We start from the raw sequence: 22,955 nt of genomic DNA on the forward strand, positions 1-22,955 counted from the left end.
ATACCACTTAAAGCTTTGTAGGGTGCAAATGAGAATAAAGGCATCAGGCATTTATAAGCACCAGGAGATTTACGCTTTAATACTGCCAGTAAATGTCTTCAACCCAGACTGTGTAACACCTGACTAATTTCATAATGAGTCTGAAAACGCCCATGACCATGTAATTGTCGCCCTGCCTCTTTAAAAGACTGATCAAATATGAGTCCAATTTGTGAAATAAAATCTGTGTAGCTAGTAATTTTCAAGTGTCTGTTCATTTGACTTCACTGACAAAATAAGAGGAGACAATTATTCCATTAGCCTGGGCCGAGAATGTGTCACCTGCTGGGTATAAACGCCTAATGCATTGCATCTTCTTGTAAACATGAATAATTCAGTCGTTAATTGCACCCATTGCACGACCCTTCAAACTAAGAAAAGAAACAACATAGTTATGCATTTAACCTGGGACTTGATTGGGAAACAGAACTTGGAATGAAAAGGAATTACATAAATTATCTTAATAAAACATAACAGGAACAGCGGGACACGCAGTGGCATTTTTATATGTACAAAAGTGGTGGGGCACGAACAACTTAGAGGTGTAGCCTATACATAAGCTTCTGTTTTTTTTAAACACGTAAACAAATAGCTGTAGGCTATCCATGGTTCCGATAGAGAGAGGGGGGGGGGGTATAAGGAAAACACAGACACTCATCACGAGGTCACAATATCAATCGATCCAGCAGAGCAAAAGACTATAGGCAGAAGATCTACAAAAGATATGACATAAAATGAACTTACCAAAGCTTAAGTAGAAGGTCAACTTCATTTGTTTTATTTCCGTTTTACTGATTTTAATCGCTATAAACTGCTCTCTCTCGTCTCATCTTCACTGCAGGGTGAAAACTCTTTTCGCGGCACACGTACTTACAGCCAATCAGCTCTCTGAATTATGAGATGACGTTTGGTAGGAGTGGCGAAGTCACGCCCATCTACTTCCGGCCCATGGGACTTCATTTCGGAAAAATTATGCATTGAAGTCAATGAAGAGAGAAAACGTATCTTTCGATCCCGTTTGAATTATGCCATGAATTACACATATGCTGTTTGTCAATCTTAAAAAAAATAATTTCCATGTCAAAAAAGTCAGTTTGTCGTAACACTGTTGAAATATAAGACTATGAAAAATACGCAACTAGAAAGACTACAAATCCCAGAGTCGCGTAAGTGATGTCATAACTGTTTTCCTCCACTAAGAGATAGCTAAGATCAGCGCTGTCAAAGAATAATTCTTCCTTATGTTACGCCCCTGATAAAAGGGAAGAATTTTGACAAGAGTCAAAGTTAGGTTTCATTCTCCGGTATTTTACTCGAGTGAGTCAACAAATGCAACACCTTTCAATCGCACATACAACTTGGCAATTAACACTGTATTTCAATCATGAAACTTCTTAATTACAACAATATCATTGATAAGATAATATAATTGACAACATATTACATATAACTGTGTGCATACACAATACACAAGATGGCGGCAAATGCGCGCTACGCAGTGTTTGTTCATGTAACCATGTAGACGTTACTACACACATTCTCGGCTATCACACACATCAGCCCAAGCTGATAAAACGTAATAATAACATCACACTCAATATTTCACACAACCGCTTTAAAACACTCCTTACACATGTTATGTTATAGTTTGGCCCAATTTGCTATGTTTTTGTACTATCTACATACCTGATAAAAGGGAATAATTTTGACAAGAGTCAAAGTTAGGTTTAATTCTCCGGTACTTTACTCGAGTGAGGAAAGTACCGCGAAACCCCCCAGATATGTGGGCGGAGACAAGAGCAATCGATCTCCGTCTCCCAGATCAAGGCCATCTAGTCGATCACAATTTAACAGATCACACATCTCCAAAACAAATACAAACAAGCGCAGACAGAATACCTTCTCATCCTTTCCAAACATCCTACAATTAAACTACATTAACAAAGGTCAAAGGTAACAGTTAAAATACTGTCAATGTTACAAAAACAATCTATTACACTTACTCCTAAGATATTTAACCTTTCTGCCTGTTGACATTTACGACGAACCCTAAGTCTGTTATCTGTTTTAAGGAATGGGAAGTCTTAGCTATTGTTGACATTACCAGTTTTATGACCGGTCAACTCTCGGTCACAGAACCAAAGAGTCAGATAAGTGATTCAGTGTCTCCAAATGTTCACGTATACCTTCCCCCAATATGGGAGTTGACTCTCTGTAAACTAGTTAAAGGGTCTACCAAGATGTGAGGCTGATCAGAATTGACATGACAACCCACCCGTGCAGTCAGAACCTTTTACTGCTGTGACTTGTGATATGAATTCTCCGGCCGTTTGACTTGTAATAAACTACCAGTGTTTGACATCAAAGCTCCAACTCTCCTCGTGTCTCTCTGAGTCCTGACTCTCCATTGCTGCAGAAGTTTCCCTTACAAGCGCCATATAGATAGAATCTATCTATATGGCGCTGGCTAAGATAAGATAACTTTAACAAGATGCCTGTGTGCTTAGTACCAGGTTGTTATCATACCAGCAATGGGTCTTGCTCGTTCTTTCGCTTCCCGTCTGATGAAAGCTGGATCAAGTTAGCTACCTAGTAGCTAGCACGTTAGTTAGCATTACAGCGTTGTCATTTTTATTAGCCTTAACATGAAGTAACATTAAGTAACCCAACATGTTAAACAGTAAGAGTAGTAGTCATATTTCGTGAACCCTTTGAAGAGTACTGTCACACCGGTGTGATCATTCTATAACAGTGTTGCCAACTTTGGGTACCTGGCTGGAGTGAGATTTTGATATCATGGGTTTAATTACACATACTGTATGCGCACTAAATGACTGCTATAGTGTCAGTAGCGGGACCTTAGCATATATATAGGATATATATACGAATACACAATATTGGACACAGACTATAAAGGGCACAATGTTTCATTCACTAATGAAAGTCAAACACATGTTTGTTTCCACTGTTTTATTGTGTGCATAGGCCTGTCGCGATAAGCAATTAATTGACTTATCGCAGGATAAATAAAAATGAACTCCATAACTTTTCTGACCTCGATACATTTCCATTTCCATGAGGATGTTACTAGCAGTTTGAAAGGATGTACTTGAATTATTATTATATATTATCATTATGTCAGTGGTCTAAAATGGTCATACAACGGTGCCGACAATATTATCGTTTATCGCAATAATTTCCGGGAAACTGTATCCAACAAAATTAAGTATCGTGAGAGGCCTATACATGAAACACACACACACAAACAAATCTACAGACTTACTACAAACTGCCAAATATATTAATTAACGAACTCTCACTCCCATATACTCTTTGACTCTATTTTGGCCTAGTAGAACAATAAGCAGCAGACTTTTACTTGTTATCATTTCTACTGGATCTTAGATCTGCGCATGCGCAATACGGGTCGGGGATTGACCAACCGTCTCCCACTGTCTGTTAACGTTAAGAGTGGTGGGGGCGGGGAGGGAGCGGATCGACAGCTTGAGCAGCTGTCAACTCAACATTGTAAATAACCAAGCAAAAACGATCAGCGGTTCATCTTGTTTTTGGCGTGAGAATAGTTTGGGCAGCGTGAGAGCGTGAGATTGAGAGTGAAAGCGTGTGTCACACGCCAGATGCGTGAGAGTTGGCAACCCTGTTCTATAATACACAATTTAAGCCCGCGGGAGAAATGCTAACGCTACATTAGCATCTGCGATCTTTTCTACTTCACGCTATCTGCACAAATGGTTGACATTCAACATTAAAAAGACCAGGCAGTTCAGAGAGAAGGCAGGCAGGCAGCTTTGCATGACATTCTTCTGGACGTGTTTCATTGTGGTGATAGTGAGGGTAGTCAATCCTTTTGTTGACAAGACAGTAGTGACGGCCGTGTTGGTGACGTGTGTTGTTCTTCTAGACCGGAAATGTAGTTCATTCAGCGTTTCACACAAACAAATGAGTAACTTCACAGTTTTACGACACATTTTTTTTTTTTTGACTTGCAAAATTATCTTTTAAATTGACAAACATCATATGTGTAATTCGTGGCACAATTCAAACGGGATCGAAAGATAATCTTTTTCTCTCCATTGACTTCAATACATAATTTTTCCGAAATAAGGTCCCATGGAGGTCCACCGGAAGGGGAGGGACTTCGCCACTCTATACTGCCACCCGAATTCCCCGGCCGGAAGTCCCCGGAGTTGAGGACTGGCTTCAGTAGAAGCTGCTGGGAGTCCCAGCAGCTGGCATCGCCAGAATAAAGTAAATCGCCAGAACGCCAACACCTCCTCATCTCCACCGCTCCCATGTTGCCATAAATTAGTCTCTCTGCGTTTTTGCACTGGGCTAATGCTAATGCGAGGATAATAAAATGGCAGCTTCACAAAACTTTTTGGGAGTTTTACGGGGCGTTGTTTGCATTCTGCCCAGCCAATCAGACATAGGAACCTTTTTCTACCACGAAAGTACCTGCTCTCTAGCAGGGACGGAAAAGGGGGTAGAAAAAGGTTCTGATGAACTAATTTTCGCTCCGGCTCTTTTTGGTGTGAACGCAACATTTCGGAACTATATCGGAACTAAAGTGGGAAAAGTACTGCGGTGTGAACGCGGCTAATGGGATTTCTCAATAGGATTTTGGAAAATAGCTGGAAATAAGGTCTGTGGTTGACACAAATTTAAGAGACGGATCACGTTTTGTTCTACGACATTAAATACATCAGCAGTGACTCCACTGGTGATTTTTGAAGAGTTTACGTGTCTGAAAAACGATGGTTGTTAACAAGTGGCTGAATAGGACAGAAGTTGTCGAGGACATTGTACGTCATTACTCCGAACACGTAAACACTCCCGCTAAATTTGTTTTCCCTGTTCTGCTTGAAAGCAAGTACCTGCCTCCTGCAAACTGTTAAAACAAACGCTTCAACTTGTACAATTTTGAATCTGTATTTTTGAATATCAATCAATCAATTTTTTATTTATATAGCCCAATATCACAAATGTTACATTTGTCTCAGTGGACTTCAGTTTGTACAGAATATCAGTATGACAATACGACACCCTCTGTCCTTAGACCCTCACATCGTACAAGGAAAAACCTCCGGAGAAAACCCACAGTTTAAAGGGAAAAATGGGAGAAACCTCAGGGAGAGCAACAGAGGAGGGATCCCTCTCCCAGGACGGACAGACGTGCAATAGATGCTGTGTGTACATTGAAAAGATAATACATTTTCAACATAGGTAGTCCAAATGTTTGGAAATACATGTGTGTATAATAGGAAGATGAATCCACAAGGATATCCATCCAGGACTTATGATCCAGGACCATAGCCACGACTCAAGATCCAGGGCCCGCGATCCAGGACACAGGACCGCAGGATCATCCATGACTCCGGATCCCGGCGTATATAGACACCAAAAAGAAAGACATTTGGGGAAGCTGGGTTAATCGGAACATGAGAGTACACAGGTATAGACAGAGAGAAGGAAGAAGTAAGATGTCCCCCGACAAACTAAGCCTATATCAGCAAAACTAGGGGCTGAATCTAATCAGCCCGCCCCTAACTATAAGTTTTATCAAAAAGGAAGGTCTTAAGCGCACTCTTAAAAACGGATAGGGTGTCTGCCGCCCGAACACAAACTGGAAGCTGATTCCACAAATGTGGAGCTTGATAAGAAAAGGCTCTGGCTCCCATTGTACTTTTAGAGACCCTAGGAACAACCAACAACCCTGCATTCTTGGAACGCAATGCCCTAGTAGGACAGTAGGGTATAATGAGTTATTTAAGGTAAGATGGCACCTGCCCATTAAGGGCTTTGTAGGCGAGAAGAAGAATTTTAAATTCTATCCTGTGTTCTATAGGGAGCCAGTGTAAGGCAGCCAGAACAGGAGTAATGTGGTCCCTTTTCCTAACTGGTTAGTACACAAGCTGCAGCATTTTGAATCAGCTGAAGCGACTTGACTGACTTCTTGGTACACCCTGATAATAAGGAGTTACAATAATCCAGCCTTGAAGTAACAAATGCATGGACTAGTTTCTCTGCATCGTTTTGAGGCAAGATATGCCTGATTTTTGCAATGTTACGTAGATGGAAGTAGGCGGTCCTTGAAATTGATTTTATGTGGGCGTTAAAGGATAAATCCTGATCAAATATAACACCAAGATTTCTTACAGTCTCACTGCTGGAGGCCAAATTAATGCCATCCATAATTAGTATATCTTTAGATAATTTGTTTCGTAGATTCTTCGGGCCAAGTACAATAACTTCAGTTTTGGTCGTGTTTAACATAAAAAAATGTAAGGTCATCCACGTTTTTAAGTCCTTGAGGCAGTCTTGAATTTTATTTAGATGATTAATTTCATCAGGCTTGATTGATAAATATAGTTGAGTATCATCTTTATAACAATAAAAGTTTACAGAATGATTCCTTATAATATTGCCTAACGGAAGCATATATAATGTGAACAAAATAGGTCCGAGTACTGAGTCCTGTGGCACTCCATGGCTAACTTTGGTTTGCGTGGAAGATTCATCGTTGACACGTACAAACTGAGAGCGTTCAGATAGATAGGACCTAAACCAGCCTAAAGCAGTTCCCTTTTTGCCAACTAAGTGCTCTAGTCTTTGCAATAATATATCATGGTTGATAGTATCAAATGCAGCACTGAGATCGAGCAAAACAAGAATAGAGACAAGTCCCTTGTCTGAGGCTATTAGAATGTAATTTGTGACTTTAACCAGAGCTGTCTCTGTGCTATGATGTGTTCTAAAGCCAGACTGAAAATCTTCAAATAAATCATTGTTTTTTAAGTAATCACACAACTGTTTTGCGACTGCTTTCTCAATAATCTTTGAGAGGAACGGAAGATTAGAAATAGGTCTATAGTTGGCTACAACCTCTGGATCGAGGTTGTGCTTTTTAAGAAGCGGTTTTATCACTGCTACTTTGAATGATTGTGGAACATAGCCTGATAATAAAGACATATTCGCAATATTTAATAAAGAAGTGCTAATTAATGGAAAAACTTCCTTCAACAGCTTAGTTGGAATTGGGTCTAACATGCACGTTGATGGTTTGGAAGAGAGAATCATTGAATTTAATTGTTCAAGGTTTATGGCTGAAAAGCATTCTAGTTTACTATCTAGTGTAATATTAGAACTTACGTTTCCGGGAGCTGTTGATAACACTATACTGGTCAAAGGCAAGAGGACATTAATTTTGTTTCTAAGAGTAACAATTTTATCGTTAAAAAAGCACATAAAATCATTACTACTGAGTGCTATGGGAATAGAAGGGTCAATCGAGCTATGGCTCTCTGTCAGCCTGGCTACAGTGCTGAAAAGAAATCTTGCATTATTCTTATTCTCATCTATTGATAAAGAGTAATAGGCTGCTCTCGCTTTACGCAGTGCTTTCTTATATTCATTGAGAGTAATATGCCAAATTAAATAAGATTCTTCAAGTTTAGTGGAATGCCATATCCTTTCAAGTTGTCTCGACTTTTGCTTTATTTTGCGGGTTTCGGCGTTATGCCATGGAGCTAATCTATGTTGTTTTATTTTCTTCTTTTTCAAAGGAGCAACAGAGTCTAATTTTATTCGCAGCGCATCTGTAGCACTATCAACAACATGATCAATTTGGGGTGGTGTACATTTTGTATAAGTTTCCTCCCTTACATTAAAGACATGCTATCGAGTTAAGTTTTGGTGGAATCTCTTCCTTAAATTTGGCTATAGCACTAACAGATAGGTTTCTGCTGCAGGAGCTTTTGACTAATGCTTTGTAGTCTAGTAACAGTACTTCAAAAGTTACTAAGAAATGGTCGGATAAAGCAGGATTATGCGGTTCGACTAATAGTTGCTCAATTTCAATACCATAAATCAGAACAAGGTCGAAAGTGTGATCATAGCAGTGGGTTGGTTTATTTACACTCTGACAGAAACCAACATAATCTAATATAGAGTTAAATGCAACAGTAAGGCTATTTTTATCATCGTCAACATGAATATTAAAGTCAACTACAATAATTACTTTATCTGTTTTAAGTACCAAAGTTGATAAAAACTCAGAGAATTCTGATAAGAATTCTGAATAAAGACCTGGTGCACGGTACACTGTAACAAATAAGATTGGCTGCAAAGTTTTCCAGGTCGGATGCGTAAGACTAAAAACGAGGCTTTCAAAGGAGGTATAATTTAATTTTGGTTTAGTATTGATAAGTAAACTTGAGTCAAAGATTGCTGCAACTCCACCTCCTCGGCCCGTGCCTCGGGCAATATAGTATTGATATGGCTGGGTGGAGTGGCCTCATTTATGCTGACATATTCTTCATGTCTCAACCAAGTTTCAGTGAGACAGCATATATCAATATTATAATCTGATATTAAATCATTTACCAATATTGCTTTAGATGCTAGAGATCTTATGTTTAAGAGACCACATTTAATCTTCCTGTTTTGTTGCACTGTAGTAGTTGTTACATTTACTTTTATTAGGTTATTATGTATGACACCTCTATTAGGTTTTACCTTAAATTGTCCTTGGGCAGACACACACACCGTTAATATTGGGTATTTTATTGGGTTCGGGATTCCTATGGATGACTGCCTAGGAGAGAGCGCAGAGAAGCGTGTAAGACTGCGACTCCACCTCCTGGTCTCAACTCCACTTTGTCATGGATTACGTCCACAAAGCCCTGAAATGTTTGCCGAAATGAGATCTGCACCTTCCAAAGTAGGATGAATGCCGTCTCTCTTAATCAGACCAGGTTTTCCCCAGAAGGCTGTCCAATTATTTACGAAGCCCACATTGTTTGCTGGGCACCACCAAGACAACCAGCGCTGAAATGATGACATGCGGCTATACATGTCATCATTGATCAGATTGGGGAGGGGACCAGAGAAGATTACGGTGTCCGACACTGTTTTAGCATAACTACACACCGACTCCACATTAAGTTTGGTGCATTCTGATTGGCGTAAACGAACATCATTACCACCGACGTGAATAACAATCCTACTGTATTTACGTTTATTTTTAGCCAGCAGTTTAAGATGCGCCTCAACGTCGCCCGCTCTGGCCCCCGGAATGCATGTGACTGTGCTGACTGGGCTTCGGTCTCTAAATTCACGTGTCTCATAATAGAGCTACCAATAACCAGAGTTGGCTTCTCAGCGGGTGTCTCGCTGAGTGGGGAATATCTGTTAGATACGTGAACGGGTTGGCGGGGACCTGCGGGTTTCGCGTTATGCCCCTTCTGAACAGTCACCCAGTCTCCCTGCTGCTCGGGAGTTGCCGGGGGACGGCTAAGAGGAGCTACCTTTTGCCGGTCCGCACCGGCTAACATGGGCTTTACTGTAGCTGAGTTACTTTCTAAGATGCGGAGCCGGGCTTCTATGGCTATGATTCCCGCCTCCAACCTAACAACTATACTACATTTAACACATGTATCGGTACCAGTAAAGGAGGTAGGGAAGTAAACAAACATGAGACAGGAAGAGCAGGAAATAGCACCCGAGGGTGGGGAAAGAGCCATGGCTAGCTATCAAGCTAAAGTAGCTACCGTTAGTAAACCCGAAAAGAGAAGGAGAGTTGTGAGTGCTTAAGCTGTAGTAACGTGTGATTATAACGTCAGGAAGTTGCCGTGATCAAGAGTTTTAAAACGATCGATTAAGTTAAGATAATAAGCTATCAGCAACAGAACAGGCATACGGGATACCCGGAGATGACAACAACAACAACCGGAAGTTACAACATGCTTACCGCAATAATGGTCCGTGTAGAAACAGGAGTCGATCTTAAATTGGCGTGACGTTGAAATCTTGCGACCCTGCTGTACTCGGCGGTAGTTCATTTATAGCATAACGTTAGCATTTTGTTTCTGGCAATTAGATTTATGATTTGAAAATTATAAAAGTAGGGCGGAGATTATCCGGCTGAACAAAACGTGCATTTATCAAACAGTTTCGTTTTCCACAGACCTTATTTCGAGCTATTTTCCAAATTTCTATGGAGAAATCGCATTGCTTTTTTGTCGAGGGAACCCATGCACAGCTTACTTCTGAGTAAATGCGTCATCCCTGCACCACTCTATTGTAACGTATTTTCAACATACTTACAAGAAAACACCATTGAGCGCTATTTTCAGCAAAAAGTGACAAGGACGACTCTGTTAATGGAGCTATTTCAAGCAGTCAACTTGAGCTACAATAATGCATACTGTACACATGGCATGCCTTACCACCTCATACCACCGACACCAAACATATTCTCCTAAATCTGACGGTCTATTCAAGCTGCAATAATTGCTATCCCTCCGTCTGCCTTGCCAATTATTTCACACACAGTGACGTCACGAGCTACCCACAATGCAACGCGCGCCATATATCTATATAGAAATACGCCATTTTCCTGGAGGTGCTAATATCCTGGAGGTGCTAATATAAACAGCTAGCTAACGTAGCCAGGCAGAGCTAACTAGTTTTTTTTTCTGAATTAACGACCGAAGAAATCGCTGCATGTCTTCGGATTACATCCCTGGACTTGAGGGGTGTGCTCTAGGTCGTTACCAGCGTAAACTAGAGCTGTGTGGGTTGTCCGATTGCCCTTACAGACTGCCTGCAGATGTATGGAAAAACGACTCTCGAAAGTGGCCTTCGGTCGATTTTGGCAGCATCTACGTCTATCTTCTAGAAACACCAGGTGAATACCCCACTTGTCACAATAATATTATCATGCCAATGCATATATGTGGTATTTTAGAGTTGACTATATTGATTAAGGCAATAGACTATGATATTCTGGTTGCACCTCGTGTGAAATGGTGGATACTGGAAGTACGGTGTCGCCTCGGCCCAAAACCCGTATGTGTGTGTGAAAGAATGCTGCTGCTGCCCTTTCTTTTCAGCCCCAACACCACCGCAGCATCCACCTGTAGGCTCCAGGTGGGATATTATTTAATCATCACGCCTCAATATTCTGTGTAAATATATCTGCAGGGAATGATTTGACCAGAGCAAATACTCTAAACTCTAACTGCATGAGCCACTGTTAATAAATAATACAAACTCAAGAGTCCTTCAAAAATAATTAGAAAGCCAATGAACATGCATTCGTTTTTAGGAAAATACTAAATACTGTTAATAGATTTAAAACAATGGACTTCTAGAGGTTTTTGAGAGATTTACAATGAACAAGCTGGCTGCGCTTTTTAAAGTGTATTAGATTTCTATATTTGATGTGTTATTATCTGTTTTTCTCTTTATTACCTCACATTCAAACATTCATTGTGCTTCTAATCAGCTAATTAAAGCTTACATAAAGGATTTCTGAGCTCAGTAACTTGACAAAGTGACATGGGTGTTTATGTTATCCTTCAATGTTGTCTCACACACACAGCTTGAGGGAATGGCAGGGGAGGATTGTTGTTGTTGTTGGTGTGTATGTGTGTGTGTGTGTGTGTGTGTGTGTGTGTGTGTGTGTGTGTGTGTGTGTGTGTGTGTGAACAGACATAGTTGGTGACCTTTTCAGAAAGCTATCATTTAATAAGCACTGACAGCCTTTTAGAGACCATTTACCATTCATCTGGTCTACAAGATTAGGCCCTGCAGTGAAACTACACACTGATCGAATCATTGTCCCCAGACGACATAGTGACAGCAAGAAAACACAAAATCAATATTTCTGTGGTGAGGATTTATATTTTAGGAGATTCTGGCAGCAATGTGCTACAGTCCTACATCCATCCATCAATGTATAAACCTGTTGGTCATAAGGGGCTGGACTCTATAATGTACTTGGTAGGAGAAGGGGTTCATTCTGGACAAGAGGAGTCTATAACATTGCTAACAGACACGAGCTCCGTTTCTAAGCCTGAAAATGAACGTGTAAATTCAAGTGAGATGTCTACCCTAAAACGGTTAAAAAATAAAGATGCATTTAGACAGCACTTTGCAAGTTTGCCAGGCATTTCAAAGTTTGACCTACTGTATACTACCTGAGGAGCAGAGAGTACATATTTAAACATATGGCGCCTTTTCACATTTTCTCAGTTTTGCTGTCAATAATTGTATTTATCCTCTGTGGTCAGCAGTGGTTTCCGTGTGTGTGTGTGTGTGTGTGTGTGTGTGTGTGTGTGTGTGTGTGTGTGTGTGTGTGTTTTGGTTTGGGCAGATGGACTGTGTATATATATGTGATATAGGTGAGTGTTCAGTAAAAGTTATTTACTTTATGTACAGTTAATATTTTATTCATTATGGAAAATCAATAAAAAGACCTTTGAAAGAAAGAAAGATACAGAGTTGCATTATGGGGAGGGAATCCAGTGCTAAGACTTCTCAATCTCTGCTGCATCGATTTTGAGTCATTCTAAGTCCTATTAACACTTTAATGGTAATAACTAACTTTTTAACATTATAGAAAGAAATAGTTCAAGATTTTGGAAAATTTGCTTATTTGCTTTCTTTCCAAGAGTTTTGAGAACAAGTTGATAAAGATTGATACCACGGTGATGAATATATAAGCCCGGGGGAGAAATGCTATAACGCCACATTAGCATCTGCGATCTTTTCTACTTCACGCTATCTGCACAAATGGTTGACATTCAACATTAAAAAGACCAGGCAGTTCAGAGAGAATCAAAGGAAGGCAGGCAGGCAGCTTTGCATGACATTCTTCTGGACGCGTTTCATTGTGGTGATAGTGAGGGTAGTCAATCCTTTTGTTGACAAGACAGTAGTGACGGCCATCTTGGTGACGTGTGTTGTTCTGCTAGACCAGAGATGTAGTTCAGTCAGCGTTTCACACAAACAAATGTGTAACTTCACAGTTTTACGACACATTTTTATTTTTTTTTACTTGTAAAATTATCTTTTAAATTGACAAACATCATATGTGTAATTTGTGGCACAATTCAAACGGGATCGAAAGATAATCTTTCTCTCTCCATTGACTTCAATACATAATTTTTCCGAAAAAAAGGTCCCATGGAGGTCCACCGGAAGGGGAGGGACTTCGCCTCTCTATACTGCCACCCGAAGTTCCCGGCCGGAAGTCCCCGGAGTTGAGGACTGGCTTCAGTAGAAGCATATGTATAGAAATGGAGCCATTGGGAAATTAGCTTCGCATAACGATAGCAAATGTTAGCCTGATCAGATTTAAGATCTTGTACAAGATCGATGTACCTTGCACACAAACAAAAACACAGTTGTAATTACACTGTAATTGTCCGCTATTTGTAAGCGGACATCAGCTGGGCAAAGGGACTTCTTGTCACGATCACAGGTACAGATCAGAACCCAATAGCATGACTCAGATACAACCAGTGTTCAGTTTATTCAGGTCAGGGACAGGCAGGGTCAAAACCAGTAAATCCGTCAGACAGGCAACCAAAACCAGACAGGGAGCAGGCAGGAACTCGAGATCCGTAAACAGGCAGGCAGGGATCAAAAACCGGGCAGGACAAAATCTAGGCTAGAATACAACACTCACTGGAGAGCTTGGCGGAAACGACAAGACAATCTGGCAAAGGACAAGTGATAGTGAGGTGGTATAAATACTGTGGAGTGATGAGGGAATGAGTAACAGGTGAGGGGAAGGGCTGGGGAGACCAGGTGAGGGAAGTGAGCTGATTACAAGGGCCTGGAGGAAGGCGGGATCTGAAATGACAGGAGAGTTTAGTTGAGCCACCAAACAAACAATAATAGAAGTGTCTAACTTGTGACACTTCTCAGTTTTTATGTCAATTTCCAATAGTCATAATTACTGTATGAACACATTTAATGCATGCCTAACCTTCTTTTCAAACTCTTGGTAAGAAAGACATAACCCCCCACAGAAAGTTCCCAAAACAGCTTGGAAAGGTTTGAAACAAGGCTCTTCATGCTTGAGGCAACAGGGATGCTAACAGTCCTCAAACTGACTTATAAGGGTTATAAAAAGAACAAGACACTGAGATTGAGTAAAAAAAATAAAATCAAGGTAGTGTTTCTTCCAAAAATAGTCAAAGTACATTTCACTGGTGCAACAAGACAAGATAGATTTTACATGACTAACCAACTTCAACTAAACACACATCTGCACACACACGCCAGTGAGACAGGTTAACTGTGAGTGCTCGGCCACACTCATTCGGTAACGCGTTTCATGCACCGCTGCAGCAAACACGAGAAGTGCATACCGGAAACAGGCCGACAAGGAGAAAAGCAAGAGCACGCAACCGCTCCTTTCGTCTGAGGCAGCCTCTCACCCACCCGGCTGCATGTTTTTCATATTAAATATAAAGCAATTACACAGCCACATTGCTTACCGATATCACTTTTGAAGTGAAAATGAAATTCCTTTCCTCATGTTTCCCTTGCTAGGAGGAAAAAAAACTTCAACACCATCTCATGGTGGAAAAAGGCATCCACTCTCCCCACTATTCTTCAGAGGGACAGAGGCGTGTTGATAGCGAGATGAGAGATAAATTGATGAAGTTACATTTGGATGAATAAATGAGTGGGCCAACTTGTACCAGAATACATTTACATGTAGATGAGATATACAGTGCTGACATACAAGCTCATTACTGGCCTCTGCTGCTTTCTCCAGACGTCATCACCCAATTGCATCCTAACTCATTCAGCCGGGTCGCTGCTGGGACGGTGAGAACAATGCTGGCTGATTGATGTGATAAATCAGAGCGAGGGAACACAGAGGAACTACCAGCCATGCAATATGAAAGCTGAGTGTTAGTCACCGCTCCAAAGAGACCCCGAGGTGCAGATAAATGTCTCAACATTTGAGGTTAAAGGGTTTTTAATTAAAGACTAAATAGTACATCTTCGGGCCACAAACATCATTAGATGAAAATCCTCCTACAATCTACACGTTGGCCTCTGGACTCTTCACTAGTCTACTTCTATGAGGTAATGGTCCTTGGAGGGCCTTTTATGTCCACAAATAAAACAATGTTTATGCGATCATAAAGGCATTCAAAACTGGAATTCTAGTTATATGTGACTCTTGTTACGAGGCCAAAGAGATTGTGTTTGAAGAAGCAGCAACCTAAGGAGGTTTTATGCAGCACTATCCAAACATCTACAAATATTGAAGTGATTTAGTTTTTATAAACATACACATTCAGATGCATTAATACTTCTGTACTTCTGTGATTGTTTCATTTTCTTCATACTTTAATATACTGAAGATGTTGGTTTAAAGTTTTGTAGCGGTGGTGGACAGCACTTTTGAGATACATTTATATAATTGACGTCATATTTGAGTGGGAATTTATAGTACACCGATTCCAGGTTCATACGACGATCCTATAAAATATGAGGTATTGTTACAAATTAAATGACCAAACAGTGTAAATAGTAAAAATTAAAAAGAAAGCTACAGTTGAGTTAATTTGTTTCTTATAATATTATGTACATCACTAGTGAGGCTTTGATACTTTTATTTGTAGTGCTTACATGCTTATTTGAAATATTTTAACCTGCTTCAAAACCAAGCAAGGTGACAGACAATGACCAGCCGGTGAAACACTTAACAGCTGAAATGCCACATATTTCCCTCAGTAGATACAAAAACCAAAAAACAGCAGAAAGGAAGCCATAAACATTGCTTAAAATAAATGCTTATGTTTCTCTATGTCTGCTTGATGTATAAACGTTTAAGTGCATGCTTCTTTATTAGAATGATCACATTCAATTACTACATTCAATCCTTTATGTATCATTTGCCACAGTCAGGCTTGCAGACGCCTGGGATCAAAGAGACAGCCCTGACATGGCCTGCAGCTTAAAGTGAAAGTGAAAGGCCTGGACATAACTGGAAGGAGAAAAAAAACATAGAGTGTTGGAACAGTAAAGGTGGCTCAACAGGGAAATCTGCCGAAGGGAAGGCTCAAGGGAAAGATAACACGCCTGTCAACGGTGACCCAAGCACTCACACACACAAACACAAACACACACACACCTAGCAGCATGAAAAAGGGCTGATATCATCTAAAAAACGCATAAAAGTGAACAGGTACCACATAAAAACCATGACAATATAGCAATGCATTGTGTTAAAAAATAGACAATAAGACAATAGATGTGGACCCTTGCACACCATTTGAAGGGCACCACCTGGAGAGAGGGCACTTCAGCACCTGTCACTTCTCGCCTGTAGATGTTCAAAAGATGCCTTGTGACACTCGGCACAGCCCATCTATCACTCAGCACAAAGCCTTAACCTTCTGCCTCCCCATGCACCATCACATATTCAGGCAGCAATCTGAATATGAGATGAAGGTAGGAAGAATAAGACCATGTTCTGTATGGAAAGTGGAATGTTAAATCGTGGGCATGCAGGTGACAGTGCTGGATAGGGAATGTGGATGGATTTGGCAGGTACATGTTATAGCTCAGAGAAATGTCTGCTGTTTATGGTTTACAGCAGGCAATAAGGACAAAGCCGCGCTTCTGAGGACCTCACAGGTGCCAGCTGATGGACAGGCCCTGCTATTTGTATTAAATCACAGAGGATAAGTGTGACTCTGTGGGATAAACTGTCCTGTCTCGCTTTTGAGAAAGCCGTGTAACAAGAAAAAAAGACAAAAAGCCTCAGATGGGAAGAATAAAGACTTGAATCCCTTTTAACCATTTGGAGCCACAGTGGACATTTCTCATAATATTCTTAAAGGCGGCACACAGTGATATATAATTAGTTTTATATGCTCTCCTGTTTTATGGTATGAATACGTGTATGATATGATTTTTCATGGTACAGCAAGTACATTTTGGTTTTATATGTTCTGAGGTGGAATTTTAAAGGGAAGCAGGTGAGACAGCATGAGCTCACATCATCCTGTTTGTAGTAGAACATTTAAAAGGTGAAGAGACTTTTGTGAAAGGATGTTGTGCTTATTTCATCTTATTTACTCAATGGTTTATAGCTTATTTAATCTTGCTGTCACACTGATTTAGAGAGTGAAGCTATATAATTCCCTGGAATAAAAAAGGACAACACTATGGCATGAGAGTTTTAACTTCTCTAGAGGCAAAAGTGTCATGTGAAGTTAATCTGAAGTGTTTAATTAATGTTGCCTTAGCTCCACTGTATCAGTTATGAGATGTGCTTGTTGATCAAGCAAAACATTTCACCATTAGTTTAATATCTCAATTGTATTACAGCAACAAAGGTTTTTAAGGCCACATTTATGATTGAAAATGTGCTTTTACGGGTGTGGTCTTCTTACAGAGTTTATAAAATCAATAAACACTGAACACTACGTTTTGACATTTATTTGCAGCTTCTAAAAAATCTTGCTCTTAAAAAACGACCTTGAGCAGGATACGGAAAAATCAAAGAAATTAATACCAAAATGGACTTCTAATAAAAAAAATAGCAGATGACATTTACTGTAGCGGATGTGATCATGAATCACCCATTGTCCTTGAATGCAATTTGTGGATCAGTGCGACCTTTAACCTGGGAGTGTTTCGAGAGTGCATTTCTAAAGGTCACAAGGTAAGCCTATAACAGTGTTGTGGGTAATTTCATACGGAAGATGGACACAGAATCAGCGGAGTGTAAAATCGGAATAATACATTGACAGCAGGCGATGGAGGATCTGCTGCCTGTCAGTCACTTTTATTCAGAGCAGTCTGCTTTTATTTACAGGCAGCACCACAACACTGTATTTTCTGACACAAAGTCCCATAGATGCCGACATCTTGATACATAACTAAACATCGCAAACAATTTCAGTCTATTTGTGATTTTGACTATTTGTACAATGCAAATGCAATAGTCAACAGGCAGTACCTTATACCTGGGAGGTCAGGACAGATATTACGTTCTCATACAATAAAACTGCATTTTCAAATTTAAAGGGGAAACTTAGTTTGTGATTGCATTTGTTTTTCACCTGAGAAAAACCCAGCTACCTTACAATGGCCACTTGTGATCTTTTACAACATGCTAGATGTTTGGGCATGTAATGCTTTGGTGATCTGGATTGCATGAAACCACCAGAAGAGTCACTTCTTACACCATACAACACTCAGACCTTGTGTGCCTTGATCAATGTTATCTACTTTGTTGGCTTCTAATATCAAGTATTTACAAGCTATTCCTGTATTGATTTTAAATGCTAATCATGTCCTGGGTCAATTTGATCTTGGCATAAATGGGTCCCAAAAGGTCAATACCAAGCGCAGCAATTTTCTTTTCTTATTATATTGCTGTGGATTGGGGCTTTATTTTACAGTATCCATCCCCTTGTTCAGTGTATTTATTAGATATTTCATAGCAGAGATAAAACTGTGCAAGAAAGAAGATGACATGCAACAATGATCCAAGGCCAGATTCACACGCTAGACATTCCAGCTACATGACATGCACCTGAGCCAACTCCAAGGTGTCTCTGTGGTCTCATTTCACACTTAAACATGTTGTACACACATCCTAACATCCACAGAGGGACAGATGCCATAAAGGTCAGGACAGTTTGCCCGACATTTACTGCTAAAGACCAAATGTGTGCGCACTTCCACACACAGTGACATTGTGCCATGACATTTAGGTATGAGCAGACTCTTTGTGTCTGAGCATACAACCAGACCTGCTGCTAAAGCTTGTTTTAATAATTTGTTTTGGTCCACTTTGCTTTGATTGTATTACCACAAAGGACACATCAATCTGTGCCAGTAAAAGCACCAAAATGACAAGAGGACATTTGTAAGTCAATTTTATTTATAGTGGAGGATGGGGGTGAGTTGAGTCTTGGGCTAAGATGAATGTCCCAGACAGAAATATCCAAAATGAATCAGGTGATCATGGAAGTAGATTTTGAAGAGGAAGTTCATTTCCATGTATTCTTAATGGGTGAGAGCACATGGAGGATGTGGGAAGACAGCCAGGCCCCCCAAAAAAAAGACTTTGGCTCTGTCACATGGTTTCCCTTGGGTAAAGATGTCATGAGCTTTGCATTAAATGGAAGCTGATACTTTTGAGGCTGCATTAAATATTGCTCCAGGGGAAAACGAAGCAGATATTACCCGAATGGCACTAAAGAGATATCAAAAGGAAGACATGGCCTAAAGGTTGTGATGACAGTTGTGCTGTGCATGTTGAGTGACGATAAATATTGATTATTACCCACCATTTATGGTACATTTATCATGGTACACTTACCATAAATGTCCCCTGGAGGACTTTTTGTTGATAGTTAAAAAATGAAGATGGAGAAGGCAGCTACAGCTCAACAGCTGTGGTGCCTTCTGTATTGCTTTGGTTCTTCTTTCAACCATCAAGGACCAGAACATTTAATTAGGCAAAAAGTACATGTCTTACCTGGGTAGGGGGATGAATGAAAGTCAATAGGTGTGATGAAACCAGGTCACGCATAACTTAATGAATTGGGACCGATAATGAATCGGGTTGGGGGATAATGGTAGCGAGGAACATTACATATCATTTGTTAGACGCTTTTATCCAAAGCAACTTACTATTCGACTTATTCAGTTCTGTGGACAATCCCCACAGGAGTAATTTGGGGTGAAGTGTCTTGCCCAGGGACACGATATGCTGACTGCAGTGGGACTCAAACTTGGTAGCCCCTGATTCAAAGTCCAGCACTCTATCCACTGAGCCACAGCCGCCAATTCCTGGTTCCAAATCCCTGTTGTTATGAAAGAGAAAGAGGGGACGAACAAGAAAATTGTGTTTACTGCTGAATCTGTAAGGTTAATTGTTTGTTTATTTTATCTAAAAGAAAATGAGTAATGGGGTAGATTGGATTAGCATGACCCTTATTCCTAGTATAACGATTTTTTCTGATGTGGACTAAAGTGGAGAACCCGAAGCAAACCCAACCAGTTTAAAACAGGCAAAGAACCAGAGAAAGCTTTTAGTCTCCATCCACTGAGCCACTGCTTAAAGCGGTTATACCTGAACCATGAATATAACATATATTAACATGACTGGAAGCTTTAAAGAGAGGAATTATATGTTTGCCAGAGGCTGTTTCATCATATAGGCTACTGTAGACTATTCCTTTATGATCTATAGACTCATTAGTCACAACAACAAGGAATAGTCTAATTCTACTGCAACAGATGTTCAGTGAACCACGCATGACATCTTCAGGTCCTTCATGATGAAGTAAGGGTTATAGTTCAAGCACGTGGTAGCACTTTTATGTGCACTGATTGGTCTTCTACCTGTCACCCTAAGGCTTTATAGCTCATCCCACTGCTCTCAACATACTTGTATCATTGGCCTACTGTAGGGCCGACAGAGGCTGAATGGGAGAAGAGATATAATTACTGCATTCAAATGAATATTAATTACCCTGCTAAGACTGTGGCATTATAAGAACAGAGAGACAGATTACAATCCTAGCTACATTAAAGGTGGGGTATGTAATTTATTCCAGAAACACTTTTTGTTATATTCCATGGAATGGAGATCCCGATAGCAATGAATACATTAAATGCTTTGACAATAAATACATAAAAGAAATTAATGTGTGGAAGCCGTGGCGCTGTAAAAAGCACAACCAATCATTTTAGCTGGCCGGGCTAAAATAACTGGATGGCCTACCTGCCTGTCAGCCTTCCATCTGTGCACAAACTTATGGTTTATTGGTTCGTGTGTGTTGGAGGAGGGGCTCTGTAAGGAAGTCTGAAGGCAGAGGCAGATTTTTTCCGGTTGTGTACTTTCAAATTCTAGCGCACTCGAACTGGTTTCTCCAAAATTACATACCCCACCTTTGACAAAAGCTTTTCATTCGTTTGGAAATTGACACTCTCCCTCTGCTATGCTAAACCTTTTTTCTTGAAGTAAGTAAGAGAATATCTTTTAATATCCGTGGATGCTCCAAACTCTTTCCCAGCGGCTTCAATGTGATTCTATTTCTGTATCCTGCTGTAGTTGACAAGTTTAATTTTAGTTGTTGTGATGTGATACACACAAATGATCTGGATATTAAAAGCTAAAAGGGGTTTTAAACTACAATTGTCCCCAAGTCAGGTATGTTTATGGGTATTTTGACCATATGTGTGAGTGTGTATGTATGTGGGTGTGTGTGCCTTTGCCTGTGTGTGAGTGTGTGTGTGTGTCCCTTCCAGCTGTCAAGAACATGCTTATACATGTGGGACCTTGATGCTGTTGCTGCAGCAAAAGGAGTGTTTCTGGCAGGACTGATGCAATGAGATCTGAAGGGGCAACGGACAGGGGTCAAACCTCTGTGCTGAGTCCTCTTCCATCTCAAGTCAACGCACACACACATGCACAGACACCACCGCTGACTTGAGTGGTATACACACATCAGAATGTGTATTATCCCTTGGCATGAACATTAGATTGATGTATGAAGCATCAAAACTCTTGTGAAGTTCCACATATTTATTAACAGTGGGAATGACAAGAAAGGCTCCACCACCAACTACAATATACATTTGATGTAACCAATTGCTCCATGTAAAATATAATTTCTAAGATGTATTGTGGTATGTCACATAAAGATGTAAAGATATTCTGATCACACATACATATAATTTAGAGGATTACCTCTGGGAATCCTTTAATTCATACTGAGATTGGGGGAGAGGGATCTTTTAATGTGACTGGCACACAGGGGGCCGGGCTCATGGTGTTAAACAGTTTCATTTTCTTTCAGAGTAAAAAAGGGCACAAAAGGTCTGCTCTCTAAGGACTTTGCATACAACCTGAAAGTAATTGCAGGAAGATTTAGTTGCTACATTAAGAGTTTGTTTTTAGTGGAAGTATATACCACAGAAAAAAAAAACATCAATGAAACAAACTCATTTTGAAGATTGACGTTTTCAGTTGGAACCAATGGGTTTGTGAGCGTCACATAATAGCTGGAGAAGACCCAAAGTGTTGAGGAAAGAACTAAAGCATAACTGCCTTTGGTCTTTTACTGTTATAGGACTTTTTGAAAACAACACATAGAGAAACATGCCAGCTTTTTCCTTTAAATACATTTATTCTTAAGGTTTTTCTTTATTTGTGCAAATCCCAGTCTTTGCCAGAATCCTGAATACAAATTGTAAGTTTGCTTAAAATGTCGCAAAGTAATGCCACTTGGATCTTGGAGGAATGACAAACAAATCCCTCAGGTTTAAAGCCACCATGTGCATATTTTAAAGATGTTTTAGTCAAGAGCTTATTTCCCTGTCTTTGATACTACCAAAGAGAACAGCAGAAAAAAGGCCCAAAGCAACACATGGATGTCAAGAGGATTATTTTTCTATATACAAAAATATATGTGATCTAGATACTTCAAAATAAGCTATACATACATTCTACACATGCAAGCGTATAGTAGCTTTAGGTAATATTCTCTAGCAAAATATGCATCTATGCTGTATATGGCCATAAGCCAGAGCATATTCCTAAAGTATTTATGTGAGAGGGCATGATGCAAACACAACTACATGCTTCTCTTCAACCTGTGGGCGTTGACAAATGTGCTTTAACACATCTGGCTGGTCTATAACCGCCTCTGTCAGACAAACAAAGCCTGAGAGGTTTTTGCAATGTTGGACCATATGGTTAGATGCAGTAATTTAGCCAGAACAGATGTGGTGTGAAGATGCAGAGCGAGGCTTTTCCATTTGTGTCTTTCTTGGTTGATTACTATTCATTTACAGTCTTGGCCAAGAGTAAACACAAAAAAGGCACTTCGATGAAAGATGACTCTGGTCACTTGAGGTACAAGAAAGAAAAAAAAGCTATCAGTTTCTGAAAGGACACTTGACTGAATGCGTTGAAAGAGTAACTCACAGGCGCCTCATGTGAGAAATGTAGAAAGAAACATGGTGTGTAAAGCTATGTTAAAACTGCATCCCATGGTCAAGAACACACATGATGAATTTTGATATATTCAGCTGAACATTAATTATGAATC

The sequence above is a fragment of the Gymnodraco acuticeps genome, unplaced genomic scaffold (genome assembly GCF_902827175.1).
Source record: "Gymnodraco acuticeps unplaced genomic scaffold, fGymAcu1.1, whole genome shotgun sequence".
NCBI classification, from domain to species: Eukaryota; Metazoa; Chordata; class Actinopteri; order Perciformes; family Bathydraconidae; genus Gymnodraco; species Gymnodraco acuticeps.